The 17,947-nt window shown below is 34.0% G+C and overlaps 1 protein-coding gene and 2 pseudogenes across 1 annotated transcript in view; all 3 read left to right on the top strand.

The window, feature by feature from the left end:
- The window catches only part of LOC145292077 (T-box transcription factor T-like), a 247,007-nt gene that overhangs the window by 134,176 nt on the left and 94,884 nt on the right, over nt 1–17,947 (top strand). The gene's annotated exons all lie outside the window — the stretch shown is intronic.
- Nucleotides 16,221–16,348, top strand: LOC145292627 (U2 spliceosomal RNA; annotated as a pseudogene).
- On the top strand, nt 16,469–16,601 carry LOC145292498 (U2 spliceosomal RNA; annotated as a pseudogene).

The raw sequence follows: 17,947 nt of genomic DNA, 5'->3' as shown, positions 1-17,947 counted from the left end.
CCAATATGAAGTGAAATCGGAACTGGCGGTCGGAATAAAAGGCGTCGCGATCAACGAAGTATTATCAGTCGGTTTTTACTGAAAATATGACAGGGTTGGGGTTGGGGCGTCGTAAAGTTTATGCTTGTTTCATGTCCTCCCCTTCGTAATAAAAGACGGTAACTATGTTGCGGTTTGTGAAGGTCTTATTTCTTTTCGTAAATGGACAAACCCACGAGCAACATATCTGAAAACTTACAATTGTGCTTCTTAGAAGGTGTACACTATGACACAATAGCGGTTTGGAATAATTTCTGATTTTCGGCTGAAGATCAACAGCATGCTCGATTTTACAGAGTTTGGAAATTGAATGTAACTAATTTGATCCGAAAACACTTTAATGAATTTATTAGAAAAGTTTTTTTTTGTTTTGTTTTTTTGTCTGCGTTTTTTTTTATTTATTGCATTATCCTCAAATGGTCTTTGCTGATATTCTCGACACACAAACTTCGAATTTTTTTTTCTGACTTACCTTTTATAACAGAGCCAGGACGCATGTATGCAAATGTATACAACATGCGAAATGACATCACAGTAAGGAAAACGAGTATATAAAAAGGAGAGGACACGTTAGGGAAAGGATCACGTGTGAAGTCACAGCCGCAAAAAGAAGTCAAGCGTGGTAGGAGAATGAGAAAATAAATATCGTTGTTGCACGAAAAAATGAGTTTCTTATCCTTTGTCTTGGTGTCCTTTGCGACGTAGACTCTTACGGCGTGTGAGTCCCGTGTGTGTAACGTTAATTTTTTTTTAACTTTAGCAAAGGAAGATCTATATCATTGCGGATCTAATCAAACCAGCGCCTTTTTAGGCGTACCTCAGTCTTTTATCAGAAAATTCTTCCTTAAATGTTTGGTATATTCTTGCTTTCAAGAACTCTTCTGGCGGCGTAGCTAAAACCAGTATTTTTACTCTGTTATTTTAAAAGTAGATTTAATTTTAATTTGGGTTCTTCTTCAGTGATCCCAACAGGTTTTGCCTACCATGACTTTCAAACCGCCATTTCTTTCATGCAGATAACGTGCACGTATTCTCTCTTAACACAAGTTTCAAAAAGCATAGATAGCTATTGGAACCACAGGTGCACGCGATTAAAATTTAGCAATGTTTCATTCATCCATGTATTGCTTTGAAAAAATGCATATTCATGCATGGATTTCCTTTTTCCCGAGTTTTTGCACCTGTCTTAAAATGTTTTCTTTCAAATGAGGCGAAATTGTACTATAAAACATTTTTAATGTCATTTTTATAAATTGGTAAATGTTGACCAATTTAAAATGTCAAAAACCATTTGAACCTAAATATTACTACTGGTTTTTCGTTCGAGAGGATTGAGAATGAATGCTAGAGTAGACAGTTAAATAACCAAGGAAACGATTCATAACTATAATCTCTATTAAAATTTTATTTAAGGACAGCCGTGTTGTAATCTGTAAGGAAGCGATCCTGTGGTAATATGTTCAGACAGGAGGGCATAAATTCTGCATACAGATGCTTTTCTTTCGTTGTCGCAGAAAAACTAGGTCTTGATATCGACGTCTTACTAGGATAAGCCTAAGATTAGGTATCTAGAGAGCATTGTTATTTTGGTTCCTGGATCTGCACTCCATGATTTGCTGGGATGGCTAAATCGATGATTTGGGAAAAATTTTCCTTGTCAAGGAGTATTGCGTTCCATTTCTATCGTTAGATAAGTTTATTTACTCACTCGGTGTTTACACACTGGTCACGGTGGGTTTTACTGGAGTTTGAGTGACAGCAAGTCGCTCCAGATTTCTAGTGCTATACACCTCTTTCGATACCTATTTCAAATGATTTTGCATTATTGCAACAACCGTTATCATTGATTTCTCGTAAGCATCGCTCATTATTCTTCTCCAAGGTTCAGATGGAAATAAGATATTCCAAGGTTTCAATACTCTCTGCACGCATTCAGTGAGGATCTCGTTAGTGTTTGCACATGCCGGTCTTTTCGACCTCTTTAACCTTTCACGATTTATGTATTAACACATTATGTGCAATCACATTTGGAGGGGAGTTTTTAATTTATTTCTTAGTTTCATTTCCATTAATTTATGTATTGATGCCCTTAATCTTTTGTTTTATTTTTATTCCAACTTTCACGTAACTGGTTAGTGTTTGTTCATGTGGATTTATTTCTGCATTCGAGCATTTTTCTGAAAATTTCAATTTTCGGTGCTAGTGCAGAGAGTGATCCGCGCTATTTTTTAAATCGTATTTCCAAGTTTAAAGTTTATGTTTTTTTTTAATTCAATTGCAAGGTTGACGTATAGAATAGGTACAAAACACCCCTCTCCCCATGTTAAGAATGGCTTTTTAAATAACATATTTGCGTCCGGATCACTCTCTGCACTAGTACTCAATTTTCATCATTGTCATCCGTTCTATGGTTTCAATCTTCCCTTGAATTCCAATTTCCCTCTTTTTTTTTCAAATGTCCTTGTTGTAGGTGTTTTCATCATTCTTATAGTTCTTTGTTTTAATTTCAAATAATCTATGGATGATAAAGCCTAATTTTAATGTTCTTATTCATATTCATAAAATGGTGATTGAACGCTTTTCAAAACTTTTAATCTTTTTATATGTGTGAAATTGCGAACACTTTAAAGTAAGAAATGATTTTCTATTCAATAATTTAAATTCTTTGAACCTTTCGAAATTACAAAAGAATTCAAAGTTATTATTTTTCCAACTTATTTTTTATGCGAAATAACGAAGTTTTCACGGTAGATTTAACTGCATGATTATTTTTTTAAATTTCGATGTCATCTCCGACGTTCTTCAGGTCTAAAAAAAAAAAAATTTTCTTTTATTTAATTTGAGTTTAACAAGATATTCCCGAAGAAGATTTGAGGTTTCGATGGCCAGAACATTGTGAAAATAACCTGACATGAAAACAGCAGTCCGAATAATCCAAATATGAATAAATTAATTATCCCTAAAATTCAAAAATATTGTCTTGCAGTTTCTTTCGGTATGTTCGTTTTATTATTGGGGTCTTCCTGTGAGACCCTAAAGAAAAACATCTTTCTGTGTATTTCTGCAATTTTAATTTACCCGGAAAATCTCCCAGGAAAAATCTTTTTGAAAAATTTAAAAAATCTCGTCATTTTTGGGTTTAGATTTAAATTTCGGTAAATATTGTTTCTGTAATAAATATTTATCAATAATACGTAGTAATTTGAATGATTTGCTTAATGCTTCGCTGTCATATTGTAATTTATTCCTTAATCAAGCGTGTCAAACTCTGATGGAGTTAAATTGCAACATAAAATAATTTTGTTCCCATTTTCGCTCATGTGATCACTTGCTGCATCGCTGCCAACGGAAATACAAATCGTTAATGTTTCACGTTTGAAGTCGTACAAAAATAATTCGATTAAATAGTGTCCAGTGGGGAAATTAGTGATTTATTAAAACCTACGCGGTTCCATTATATATATGGATACATAATTACATCAATGTTTTTAAACCGTATAATTGTTACTTAATTGCATAATCGCTGCGATCATATATAGAGAAAGAGTGCATGCTATATATAGAACATGTGCAGTCATCCACCGACACTTTCGCTGTATCACAGCTCTTCAATTTTGTGAACCCAGCACCCATTCTAAGTCCTGGGTCGAATCAACAATCATAGACTTGATAGTCAGTAGGTTTATCCGTCAATCCACTGGGACAGGCGTCGTCGGCAATGGTATTAAATACTGCTTTAGACAAACATTGATCGACACTCCTACAGTTCTCTATTTGTTTATTTACAAATAGCTTTGTATTTTGCTAAAGCAGTTGCGAACGATATCAATTACTAAAAGTGCTTGATCCGGGAAGGAAGAAAGACTTCTAATATATACTAGTAGTATATATCCGGCGTTGTCCGCTCGAAACGTATTGCCGGTTAGAGGGATTAGTCACATACTATTTAAAATACGCCGAATATCTTTGCTTGATACGAAAAGTGACCACATGTTGGATAAATACAATAGAAAACTTACCTATCCTGGTCTATGGAAATCAAACAAGTAACTTTCTTAACCTAAACGGGAAATAAGTCTTACAGCTTAAATGATCGTACTTTCGGTTTTAAGCACAATTATTGTGAGCCATTAATAATCGAAAATAAAATAAATCAACTTTAAATAATATTTCTTAATAGAGAAATAAGAACGATTTTATTACAAATAATAGCATCTAGCTAATTATTAAAAATAATTTCTGTAATATGCAAATGAGGATATTCATTGAATATAGAAGTCATGCTGGCATAAAATGGTAATTTGTGAAACTATGTACCCTTTGTACATATTAAATTGTAAACAAACATACTAGAATACAATTTTATTATAATAAATGCGCATATATAGAAATTTACCAAGTCTATAAGGTGCAAGAGGAGGGGTAAGAGCGAAACCTTGAAATCTGCCATTGGTCAACACCTTCATGAAAATCATGGAGCGTTTTAGAATTTAATTTTACACCGGGCTAACTCTCAGAATAACTTGCGGATTTTTGGAGTCTGCCTCCATTCTCTCACGTAGACCCTGTTTCTGTCGACAGAAATAATTCGTCAAGTCATTACTTATTTGGGAATATATTTCAACTCTCACCTTTGTCCCCACTTATACATATATCTTGTATATAATAAGAGATGCAATTTTTCCCCTCTGGACGAAACTAGCGTAGGTTGACAACAGATGGTACATAAAAGTTTATTATGTTTACACCATTAGCCATTAACTTATTTACCTATAGAACACATTTACATACACATTATTTCGTAATATTCAAACATTACATTCATTCCTAGGACCGCCATGTTCATCATCGTCGTAACCTATAGAGGAAGTAGGTAAATTTTCACCCCCACTTCTACAAGTACTTTAACGCCTCCATTCCACACCGTGTGCATTTATACTTTTTCCTATTTTCATGGACATTACTCGTCATTACCTGACTACGGATTACCTACACAATCGCATATTCTTACAGCGTTAATTCTAGACAAATAGTGATTTCTCCCGTCTAGAAATCCGGCCCAGCTGATTGGTTGAGAAGTATACATTCTGCAATTCCCTTAATCGATTATTCCACCACTAAACGAACAGTTCGCAACTCTAAAATACGCCGCCATTTCTGTACATTCTTAGTTTTATTTGTATAATTCAAGAAATTATTCCGCTTCCAAACTCTTACGTTTTTTAGTTTATTTGTGAAAATATTACTCTGAAAACTAGATTACCTTTTTCATAACACGTAACTTACATTTATCGTTTGCTTAATTGTGAAAACAAAATGCTTTACCGCGTTACCACGCCCTAAAGGCGACCACACAAAATGAAACGATAGTTCCTGACGAAACAAAAACCAAATGTCTATGTGTTATTTTTGTTCTGAAAATCAACGTTCTTTATCTGCAAAATGACAGTGTTCTATTATTCTTTTCTTTTTTCTCAATGATTGAATATTCTTTTCAAAATAATACAAGAACTTAGTTTTATTTAAAACTTAACTTTGAGGTTTATTTGAACATATTTTACTGCAATAATATAATATATTTTTATTATTATAAAATATTAACTTAGACTCATCATTTGTTTAATTGTGAACATTTTCAGTGCGGACTAAAAGGAGTGATACCCACATTGCGAAATACGCAATAACTACAATGTTGTAAACAGCGTGTTACGTTTTTGTTCTGAAGAAAAATATTTAAACAAAATAACTTTGCGCTTTTCAATTGATTTTGTTATATTTAGATAGATTCATCATTTGTTTACTTGTGAAAACTTTCAGCGCGGACTTAAACGAGTGAGGCCCACATTGCGAAATACTTTTTTTTCTATGTCTTTCGAAATAATAGCGTTATTATTGCAACACGGATCAATAAGTGCCATTCATTCTCATTGGTTCTATAGTTTAATTTAAGTCTTAAACAAAAAGCAAAAGGTTCCGAGTATCGCGTTTTATTCGTTTCTGTTAAGTTTATATATATATATATATATATATATATATATATATATATATATATATATATATATATATATATATATATATATATATATACTAGAACTTGGTTTCGTTTCTTTGTGAAAACATTTCACTATAAAAATAACATTTTTAAAAATAAATCTTGACTTAGATTAATCATTTGTTTACTTATGAAAACGCACGTGGCTGACGTCGACTATTCATACACCTACACGATAATCGTGCCTATATATATATATATATATATATATATATATATATTAGAGAGAGAGAGAAAGATCGTTTCTTTTACTTTGGTTTGATAGCGTCACAAGTTAGTTATATATACATGTTAAATCGTGGTTGTGCTTAAATTAGATGTTACTTTGCTAAAAACAACAACAAAAAAAAACTATGCGTACTTTAATCTATTATAACTTATTAAATGTTTTTTTACTAATGCTTTACCCAAATAGGTCACAACCAAAATATATTGTTTAGTATTACACACCTTACATTACCGGCTGATTTCTTGCAAACCAGACTCACACCCACAAAATGATGTGAATGTTGCAAAAGCCGTTTTTAACATAGGTAAGTTAGGAGTGTTCATTCGGATTGCCGTTCTTAACATGATGTTGGTGGTTGGACTACAACAACAGCAACCGTACTTAATTTTTTTTACGCAGGGGGTGGGATGCTACCACCGGGTAACGCCGGTTAACGGGTCCTGCTAGTTTTACATAATTGTAAATATTTTATTTTATTCGTATTTCCACTAGTCTCACCCCCTTTTTTCTTCCTTCGATAAAATTTACACGCACACCCAATTAAGTCTCTGCTCTTACGTGATTTTTTTTTTTTTTTTTTTTTTGCACAGACCAATAATTAACTCTTGATGAGTTTGTTGGCGAAAGGGCCCCCTTGGGTTTTGCCGGCTATTTTCTTTAAAGCAATTGTGTATACATGTCGGGTGTGAGTGTGTGTACACAGTAGGGCCTCGGGATACGGTAATAAAAATTAGTTTTATAAAATGCAGTACAGTACACATGTATATAATCAAATATAAATAGCACCGTAAGGCGGGGCAAATACCGCAACCAGGGACCAACAAAAATCGTATACCACATCGTAATATGAAAAAAAAAAGTATCCTACGGCCACTGTATCCCGGGGTTATACTGTATATGATTCACCTATAAATCAATTAAACCATCTACATGATTTTCGCAAGAAAACTGTTAAGCGTGCTAGGTTCAATGCCCACAATATTTATTTAAATTAAGTTTTATGCAAAGATTCAAATATCTCCGATCTTTGCTTTAATTAAAAAATATTTAGCCCAAAGAAACTGAAATATAGGGTAAATGTATTGTTTATTTTAAACGTTTTCTATTGATAGATCTAATATATAAAAAGCACTATTTCTGTCTCTGTCTCCATATTTTCAAACTGTATCTCTACCGAAACTAAAATTCAGAGCGGCGCGAAGGGCCTCAAATGATTGGATTTTTTTATGTACCATTATTTTATGGGGTTTTAGCTGGTTAAAACAGTTTTTAAAGGGTCAAAAAGGAGACAAAATTGAAAAAAATCATTCTACATTTTGTACATTCATCTTAGTTTATTTTAAATCAGTTCTTATGTGTGTCACGGTAGTACAGTGGTCACGTTGCCGGCTTTGAACACTACAGTTTTTCTTTCGGTTTCGATTCTAGCTGATGGCGCCCAAATACTTTTTACTTTTGAAATCACGATTCTATAATAATAATATATAGGAAATCTGAACAAATTAAAATATCATTTAAGAGTATTTTACAACCATGCAAAGCCCTCCCCCTAGTTCAAATATATCATATTTGCATTGAATTTGATTGATACAGATCAAACAACATTCAAGAAAGATTCAATTTCTTAAGAGGCCTTATGCTTAAGCCTTTACTGCAAGGCATTTTCTAGAATCAAAATTATTTAATGACTGTTGAAATAAAGACTTTAGAAATAAGATTTAATGAAATACCTTGATTCTTCGCAATAGAGCATAAATAGGGCTATGACAACAGCATATTCTTTTTGTTTTGACTCTCGAGTATATATGCGACACAGTTAAATACAATCAACCGAGAATCACATCTCTCTACATAAAAACATGAGATATCAATGGATATATACGTGAGAATCAAAACAAGGAAATGAATATGCTGTTATAGCCCTAACCCTAACCCGATGCAAAACTAGTTTTCCATCACTTTTTGTCAAGAATTATCATTCTTAATTTGTTAAAAAGGAGCTGTATGTTTTTGATAAGTATGGCTTCTATTAATTTTAGTCTTTAATGCTAACAAGAAACTAAATAAACTATAAAATAGGAAAATTGTAATTAAAAAATAAAATAAAAATAATTCGCCCCCCTGCACACACCTTTATAACCAATTTATTTATTTATATATACAGGGTGTTTCAAAAGTCTTGGGAACATAACGATTTTTAATAACTCATAATGTTCCCAAGACTTTTGAAACACCCTATATATATATATATATATATATATATATATATATATATACACACACACACCAAGCCTCAAAGGAAAAGAAGACGATAACAACGATAGCTCCTGATGATAATCGGATGCATGGACAGAAAGCGTTTAAGAATATGGCCGAACAACAATTGGGCGCCATTTTCTATAACATGCCAGCTAAAAGTAGAAAGAACACTCGGCAAATAGAAAAGATATCCAGAAAAATCGGAAAAAAGAATAACTCTGTCGTGTTCAATCAGACGTGCTTGAATAATGATTTGCCTAATTTTAACAATACATATTCCGCTTTCCATTTAGGGGTACAAACTTGGTCAAAGGGAAATTTATTCCCAACTCGCATTTAGGTAACAAAAATGCACCCCAAAACACCCGGGTTCCCACAGATTTTTAAAATTTTAATATCAAAACAGGCGTATTTAAGCCATTTTTCACGTGTTCGTTTTTCTGTTTTCTTTTTTACGTTAGTTTTTTTTTGTGTGTGTGTGTTTTTATTCATTTTTTTTTCGATGTTTTGATTACCCCCCCCGCTTAAGTTTTAACGTTCGTTTTTGTTTTCTTTTTTTTTTTTTACTTCGCTTATAACAAACAAACCTGGTCATTGACCTAATTTGCTGAATAGCTTCCGTCGTCATTGTAACGCTCGACGAATTCCGTGCGCGCATCTGTCAATTTGGTTCTTACTTAAATAAATTCAAACATCTTTCAGTAACTCATTCTGACTGGCCGATTTTATTTTCAAACTTCGCCTCAGGGCTCCGGGTTCGATCCTACCCCCCCCCAGGTTTCTTTTTTTATTTAACACCACACACACCTCCAAACACCCGGGCAACTCCGGGTACCCCCGCTAGTCAATCATAAAAAAATGTCGCCTGTATGTATGTATTTATGTATTTTCGACAGAGGCAACGGATTTTCACGGGATCGGTATGGTTTGGAAGCCCGACCCTTCGGACGACAAATATCGAAAGATTTGCTAAAAACATTAATTTTGCCACCTTCAACTAAGCACATTTCTATAGGGAGGAGTCGCTTTTTTCGCCAATATTTTCGAAAGTCATCCCCTTCTTTTCGATTGACTAGCCTTAATTTAAACCTTATTCACTTCCAATTTGGCGATGGACGCAACAGAGAAGACGTTCCTTTCCTCCTTCGCCGTACGGGTTCGTTTTTTTTTTGCTTTTTTTCCCCCTCTCAATACACACCTCCAACACCCAGGCTAGTCAATAAATAAAGACGGGTGACAGTTATTTTAAACTTTTAAATTTTCTTAAATTCTTGTGCATTCAATGGTTGTAAGGTTAGGATCTTATTTTAATCTACATTAAAAGAATTCCAGTATCAGCTATACAAAGCTAGGGTAATAGATATGCATACCCTAACAGAAAGTTTACCTAAGTAATGTGGAACCACTGTGGGTAATATTTCACGTTCTTTGGTCGAATAACGTAAAAGTAGACACATAAAATCGCGTTTCGTATTAGTATAATATGCTTATATTTTTAAATCAGTTCTTTAATGTCTTTTCTTAACGATTTTGCAACGATAAAAACTGAAGATTTCGACCCGGAGAGTCGCTTGAATTATGACTAAGAGTGTTCATATTGGCGCGTTAAATTCCCTACGCGGGTAGCCCCGGGAACGGATAAACGGATACTTTATTAGCATCTCGTACACACCTGTTTACTTGCTTCTCTTGTAACCATAGGATGGCATTGTAATCTACAAGGCAGGTAGGTAACACAGAGAGACCTATTAATTCTTAATTGATGTGGCAGTTGTATGGCAACGTCGAACCTCACACTCGCAAAGGCCATCGCCTCAGTAAATCAATAATTACAGATCAATCTTTTAAAGAACAGGAACGCTGTATGGTATACATTTCGGTATTAGTACGAGGATCATTCTAAAAAAAAAAAAGTCCTTTTATTCTTTTGAATTAAAACGTTGAAGTTCTGTGATACGAGAATGGTACCATTAAACAAGCGAACCTTTTGGGCGTCAGAATTCATTATTCTACATAGTCATTACTTTTCTTAATGCACTTTATCCAGCGATGAACGAGGCCTCTGTCGTAAATTTTCAGAACATGCTTTGTCACTAGTATCTCTGTCGCCACTTTGAAATCGACGAACTCCTCTCCTAACAGTGCTGACATCCACCGCATCGGTTTAGTTAGCGTGCAAAAGGCACCGGTGAATGTTGATCGGTTTTACTTTTTCTGCATAGTGAAATTCAGATGCATTTCTGCTTCTGACTCGCGCTAATGATAGGGGTTGCTTTCTTAGGCTCGCACTGTTAGTATCTGCAACAGATGAATCTTTCAGGACATGGATAACTTCAATCATCATAACAATGTAATTTGCAATCCCTCTGGTCTATTAGACCGGAATAAAGTAATCTTGTTACGTCCCTCGTAACTAGCATATTCCTAAATAGCGTATTGCTAACTCGTCGCGTCGTAAAGTGTTACTTCAGCGTTTGTATGACAGTATACAAATAAAAAGAAATAATTAATCGATTCGTCGGAACTACGTTGTGTGCACGACGGGGTTCGTTGTGTGCATGTCGGGGTTGACTGTGTGCGTGTTATTCTTTCTGTATTTGTACTCGTGCTTCGTCGACATTTTTCCTTTATAATCGATTCAATTTGAATTGCATCCATTGAAAATTCATCATTTTAAGGTTCCCCCAATTTATACCTTTTGGATTTGATTGTTTTAATATCACTAAAATTATTGCATATATATGAGAAGAGATAGGACAATAAAATTACAAATGAATAACATCACATTTATTAACTGTTTGAAAATAAGTGTAAATTAGGAATTCAAATAGCTATCTTTGTATATTTCGTCTATACTGTGTAAATATAGTATGTAAAAATATTTCGTCTATACTGTGTAAATACAGTATGTAAAAATATTTCGTCTATACTGTGTAAATACAGTATGTAAAAATATTTCGTCTATACTGTGTAAATACAGTATGTAAAAATATTTCGTCTATACTGTGTAAATACAGTATGCAAAAATATCGTGTTGTATTATTGATGTAAATAAATGTAATCCGGTTTGATGGGATAAACAAATCCCGAATTTGCTAATTTAGATAACAATCTTGATAATCCTGTATAACCAACCTTAACTTTGGTGCGGCATCAACGAACCGAATGTTACGTCATACCAGAATCTACACGTGTACAGTAGTCAATGGAAAAAATATCGTAGTAATCGTTAGTTGTGGAAATTTTGTAATTTGGATTACTTAAGGGGATGGCTTATCAATAACTTGTTCACGTTGCACTTTCAGATGACCATATTGTAGTCCGTTGGAAAGCATGAAAACGGAACAGTTCTATAGGCATGCAGTTCTAAGAAATTTGTACATTAGAAATATATTTAAATGAATAAGGAGCATGAATTAGAGGTTTTTTTGCCGCAGGTTAGTAATTTATGTAAAGTAAAAAGAAGATCCTGGGTTTACATTCAGCAGTCATATAACTCGATTTTCACTTATTTAGCTCTAGTTTTCGCATTCTATGTGTGATGTTTCTGACAATTGGGGGTTTATATTTGGGGGGAGGGATATCTTTATAACACTTATCGTTGGTTAGTCTTTAATCTTGAAGTGGTAAATTTAACCCCTTATATCAAGTGGCTTCATCTAGAGCTATTTCTATGAAAGAAAACTACATAATTCTAAAATTTATTACTTTACATGATCACGTTTTTTTTTTTTTCGTTTGTGTTTTGTTTTTTATTTGTTTTGTTATTTGTTGTTGTTGTCTGTTTGCTTTTTTGTTGTTTTTCAGATATAGGGAGAAATCTAACACAACCAACTGCATGTACGTTCTGTACGCATATTTCGCTCGTCTAAATAAGACTAACATTGTCTTTCTATGTTTCACACTGCGTCTATCAAATGAACTTAAGACAAATATTTTATCTACTGTTAATCGATTATTTAAGTTTTGCAAAAACGAAAAACAAGCGTACAGCCGAGAAGTTGGGGCAGAAGTGTATCAGACCTACGAACAAGTTAGTGATAATAATACCATTCTTGTTCAGATTGTACTCGGGTGTCCTAACTTTTTTTTTTTTTTTTTTTTTTTTAGAGTAACACTGAGTATGCTCCCCCCCCCATATTAAACATATTTTAATGGATTAAGATCTCAAATCTGTAGTGGAATAGGGACATAAATCGATGGCCACATTCAATACTGCCAAGACTAAGCTTGTTCTCTTCAATAATTACAAGAAACGTCTCAACCACCAATAGCAATGGCTAAATATACATTACCTGAAAGTGCTTCTTTTAAACTCATCGGCCTAACGTTCACAGGGAACGTGAGTTGAAACAGATACATTGAGAGCATTGCCAAGGATGTTGCGAGGAAGGTGGGCTCTCTCTACCGTGCTAGAAAGCTATTTGCACCTGAAAGTATCCTGAACCTCTAAAAGGCCACCATTCGCCCATGTATGGAGTATTGTCACACTTGGGCTGGTGCATCTGCTGCTAGACCCTCACAACTGGACAGAGTTCAAGAGTCGCCAACCTGATAGATCCTGAACTGTCATCTAAGCTTCAACCTCCGTCTTATCAACGAAATATTGTATCCCTCTGCCTGTCCTACAAGTATTTTAGTGGTGAATGCTCCGACAAGCTACAAGCACTTGTACCCCTCGATATAAACACACATGACAAAACCCCAGAAGCAGCACAATCCAACGCCTACACAGATCCCTAGATGGAAGAAAGCCTTCTACTCCAATAGTTTCTTCCCCAGAACTGCTAGACTTTGGAACTCCCTTCCGAGATCTGCTTTTCCAACTGTACTGACACGCAGAAGTTCAAATGTAATGTGAACAAACATCTTCTGCTCAATTTCTTACATAGTATTCCTGCAACTTATGTCCCTGATAGTAGCCCCTTATATCAAAGTGGCAATTGTGTCTTGTTTGTGTTGAAAAAATAGATACGCTAATAGATTACGACATAATCACGATGAAACCTCGGTTTGCTTTAGATCACCAAACAAATGACGTTGAGCTTAGTCAGTACTGAAATAGGTGATCGTTTTGCAATATCAGTGCTCTCCGCTCATCTTGGCATTATTTTCAGTCATCTAACATTTTTCGTTGCCACTAAAAACGAGCAGTGCTGATTCAGATGTTGCGCAACACTTACTCCCCCCCACCTTATAAATTCGGGTTCATTCCATGTTTTTTTTAATGTGATGAATGTATATTTTTCAGGGTTGATAAATAGGTTTTGTATTTGGAATTTTCGAACTATTATTCTTTTTTTTTTTTTTTTTTTTTTTTTTTACAACGTTAAAAAGAAATAACTTGTTGCTGTTTGCACTTTGAATTTCTAACGGCTATGCTCCTGGGAAAAACTAAAAATCAAACATTTTTCTCTATTCACCAATAACATCCAGTCTGAATACACCTGTTGGAGGTTACATCGGCCGAAATGTTTTGAAAAAAAAACAAAAAAAAACAATCAAGATGAGAACAGTAGTCCAAAATAATCCAAATAATACAAAATATAATTATCAATTCTCATCTCAAAAATATACAACCATCATATAAATAAAACAAACAAAATTGTGAGTTTATTAGTTAATTCATTTCATTTGCATGACAATTGTTTGGTGGCCCGGAGATAAAGGTTTGGTAAATGGTAGCTTCATGGCTGGGTTAGAATTTTCCGACCGGCAGGAATTGATATTTCTTACATTGAGGATTTCGTAAGCATGAAACACTAGTGTCTGTAGACATAAAGAATAATAATTTCATATAGATTTAAAAAAAAAATTAAATCTGAGGCATATTGGAATCGTCTTGTAGATAATTTTATTTTTTCCCTTTCGTAAGCATAATTCTACGAAAAAAATAAAAACTACTTAGGTTAAAATTGTAAAAGAAAAAAGTTTATCAATGTTTGATTGTTTGAGACTCTGGTTTCTTGGACGCTCCCCATCTTATCAATTGTACGTTTCTCATTTTAATTACTCGTGTAATAGAGATTTCATTACATATATGCAGCTGTGACCAGTGATACGCCTAATCGACTTTAACATGTAGTAGGATCGGATTATGGTTACCACAATCCGCACAGTTGGCGAGTTTACACATTGAATCGAACTACCTATATTTGCAAGCAACAGAAAATGATATCCGACTTTAGACAATGCAAATAAATGTCATCTTTGCTGTAACAAGAAGTTACTTTACTAGAGCCATGTACTCCTTCAATAACGCGCTGACTTTCAGGACTCGCATATGTATATAGTGTGGGGAAATTATTTGAAATTGCAAAAAAAAAAAAAAAAAAAAAGACTGTAAAATTGTATGTGAAATATGACTTTTGGATGTATGTTAGGACGTATAAAGAATGTCAAACCTAATAAAAGATATCGAAATGGATAAATATGGTGAGGATTAATCGAAAAGAACTTGGCCAAATGGATGCTCTGAGATAAACCATGTCAATTGTTCATCAAAACACATTTAAGCCATCGGTTTGTCAAGTATTTAAAAATAGTAACGTGCATGTGAAAGATTTTTTTTTTTCGCGGGCAAATTCAACTTTTTAAACTGTTGCGGATTGTTGTTGGTCTTAATTTGTTCATGAAAGCTGACCAAATTAATTTCTGAGAAAATGTTCAAGTAACTTTTTGTTACTGTGCTTTCCAATCTATCTATGTATCTATGAAAGTGTCTGTCTGTCTCTGTGTGTCTGTGTGTGTACATTTCCCTACGCAATAACTCTGTCAATTTTAAATCTACAGACTCGAAATTTGATATACAGGGTACTGAGATTTGGGAAAATCGATGTGATCGGTTTTTGGCCAGAAATTTGACGATTAAAGGGCCAAAGTTAAACGATTTGAACTTTGAGAACTCTACCAAACTCCTCCGACAATTTTGGGTTTAAACACTTGAAATTTTAGATATAGGTTCCTTGGACATGGATCTAACTTAATAACTTGATTTGAGCCCAAAACAATAAATGTTAAGGGGTCATAATAGGTGTCAAAGTTAAAAGAAAATTGACCGCATTTTTTTTTTTTTTTTTTTTTTTTTTTTTTGCTGAACATACATCTCCAAATACCCGGGCAACGCCGGGCACCCATGCTAGTTATATATATATATATATATATATATATATGTGTGTGTGTGTGTATATATTTATATTTTAATTATACTTTAACTTGCTATATTCCAACATATGCATGAAAACAAGTCCTAAAAAAGCCTCCATTTTTTTATATAAATTAGTATTGATTTTAATTTTTAGTCATTCCTTTAAACTTATCTATTACGAAATTTAAAATAATTCTTTAGAATACCGATTAAGAACTAAAATTATTTAAAAGGACATATCTGTTTAATTCTTACCCACGTGCTTTTGTGGATCATGTAAACTTAACGTGAATAAAAACTTTTTAATTCATTTTAGTTGCCTAAATATAATTCAATGTAAAAATATATCTTGATCAATGTAGGGGCGACTCTTCATACCAATTGTCATTATCCAGCTCCCCTACTCCCCGGGGAGTTGTTCCCCATTTCTCCTCCACTCCTCGCATTTAAAATCGGCCTTGTGCCCAATTTGCTCGGTGGGGGAGCAAATAAATACCGCTTTTCTTGGCCTTTTGGCCAAGATCAAAGTGTAGTATCTGTTCCGGCAGATACTGCGAGCAAAGACCATATGTGGAGGCAACTCCACATATAAGACCTTGGTCAAATGTAGGGGCAACCCTTCATACCAATTGTCACCATCCAGCTCCCCTACTCCCCGGGGAGTTGGCCCCTATTTCCCCTTCACTCCTCACATTAAAAATCGGCATTGTGCTTTATTTGGTCGGTGGGGGAGCAAATAAACACCCTTTTCTTGGCCTTTTGGCCAAGATCAGAATGTAGTATCTGTTCTTACTGCATGCTGTACTTGTTTGTAACTTTGATATAAAGTGGAGATCACTTTTCTGTATTAATTTAATGTAAAATGATCACCCACTTTACAACCAGTCAGTCTCAAAGCCATTCAAGTCATTCTCCAGATCATTCAAGTTGTTTTTGAAGGATTCCAGTTATTTTTTAAGCATTCAAGTCATGCTTAAGGTCATTCAATTCATCCTTAAGTTCATAAAAGTCATTCTAAGTCATTTACTTTTTAATTAAGTCATTTCAGCCCATTTTTCGGTCATTTTAGTTTATCTTTAAAAAATTTCATGACAGTCCTACATTCACGCATTCATTCATTACATGAGAGCATGCAACTAATGGCTTTCGGCCTTGTTTTTATTTATGCCGCATTATTGTCCAATTAAAACTCGTCTATTTTTCAACTCTGCAAAGAACTGTATTTTTCCTATCTGTGTACTTAAAATCGAACGGAACTTCTATAAAGGATTTATTGTTTGGAGACTATATTAACGCGGAAACTGACTACAACACGGTTGTCTGCAAATGTAATGACAACAAACATGTCGAGTCATTCTGTGTATTAATCATACGAGAGTAATGTTTCTTATTTTTTATTCATCGCTCTGTAGCTGATATTGAGAGTATGAGTCTCTAAGAAATTAACCCCTTTCTATGGATGTGCATCAGAAGCAGGGATGCATCATTGACTTCCTGTCAAATGTGCACCGAAAACGGTGGTGACTTTGTAGAAAAATAAATTCTGCAGCACAGAAGGTCGTTTGTTTTAATATACCATTCCCGTCTTCGTAGTTCTTAAACTTTTTGAATTAGAAAAATGGGCAGCTCTGCTTTTGGAAAAGCGCCTAGAGTTCTAAATTATTTCATAGTACTGTCACGTCATCGAACTGAACATCTGATTAAGCGTTATCCTTACTTGGGATTTTGACCTTGGCAATTGACAGACTAGCATAAAACATTGGTTTATTACGAGAAAAAGATACACAATTATTGTGGATGATTAGTTGCACATTTAAATGCTTTTGAAATATGCAGCAAATGAAATGTACAATCACTTCTGCTTTAATGGATTTAAAGAGTAGCATCTCGGCCAGATTTGAGATAATCTTCCAGTGATTTTAAATTACCTAAAAGAGAATTTGTTTACATGGATGCGTTAATAGCAGCACAATTTAGCGGTAAACTTTGCAAAGTTTGTTACTTGCATTACTAAATTAATAAACATTTCATAATTTGTGAACAAGAAAATCTTATTTCATTTAGATAAATATTTTTAGTTTTAATTGGTCTCCCGACAAAAAGAGGGTGGACCTGTAAATTCACACTTGTCCATTCGTTCGTCCGCACTCAATAACTACGCCTTGGAATTTTTTTGAAATTTTGCACAAGCATTAAACATGATTGATATAAGTAAAAAAAG

Source organism: Euprymna scolopes, chromosome 13, assembly GCF_053919585.1.
Source record: "Euprymna scolopes isolate OS-2025 chromosome 13, ASM5391958v1, whole genome shotgun sequence".
NCBI classification, from domain to species: Eukaryota; Metazoa; Mollusca; class Cephalopoda; order Sepiida; family Sepiolidae; genus Euprymna; species Euprymna scolopes.
Note: the sequence above shows the minus strand (reverse complement) of the source record. Positions and strands in the feature narration are given on the sequence as shown.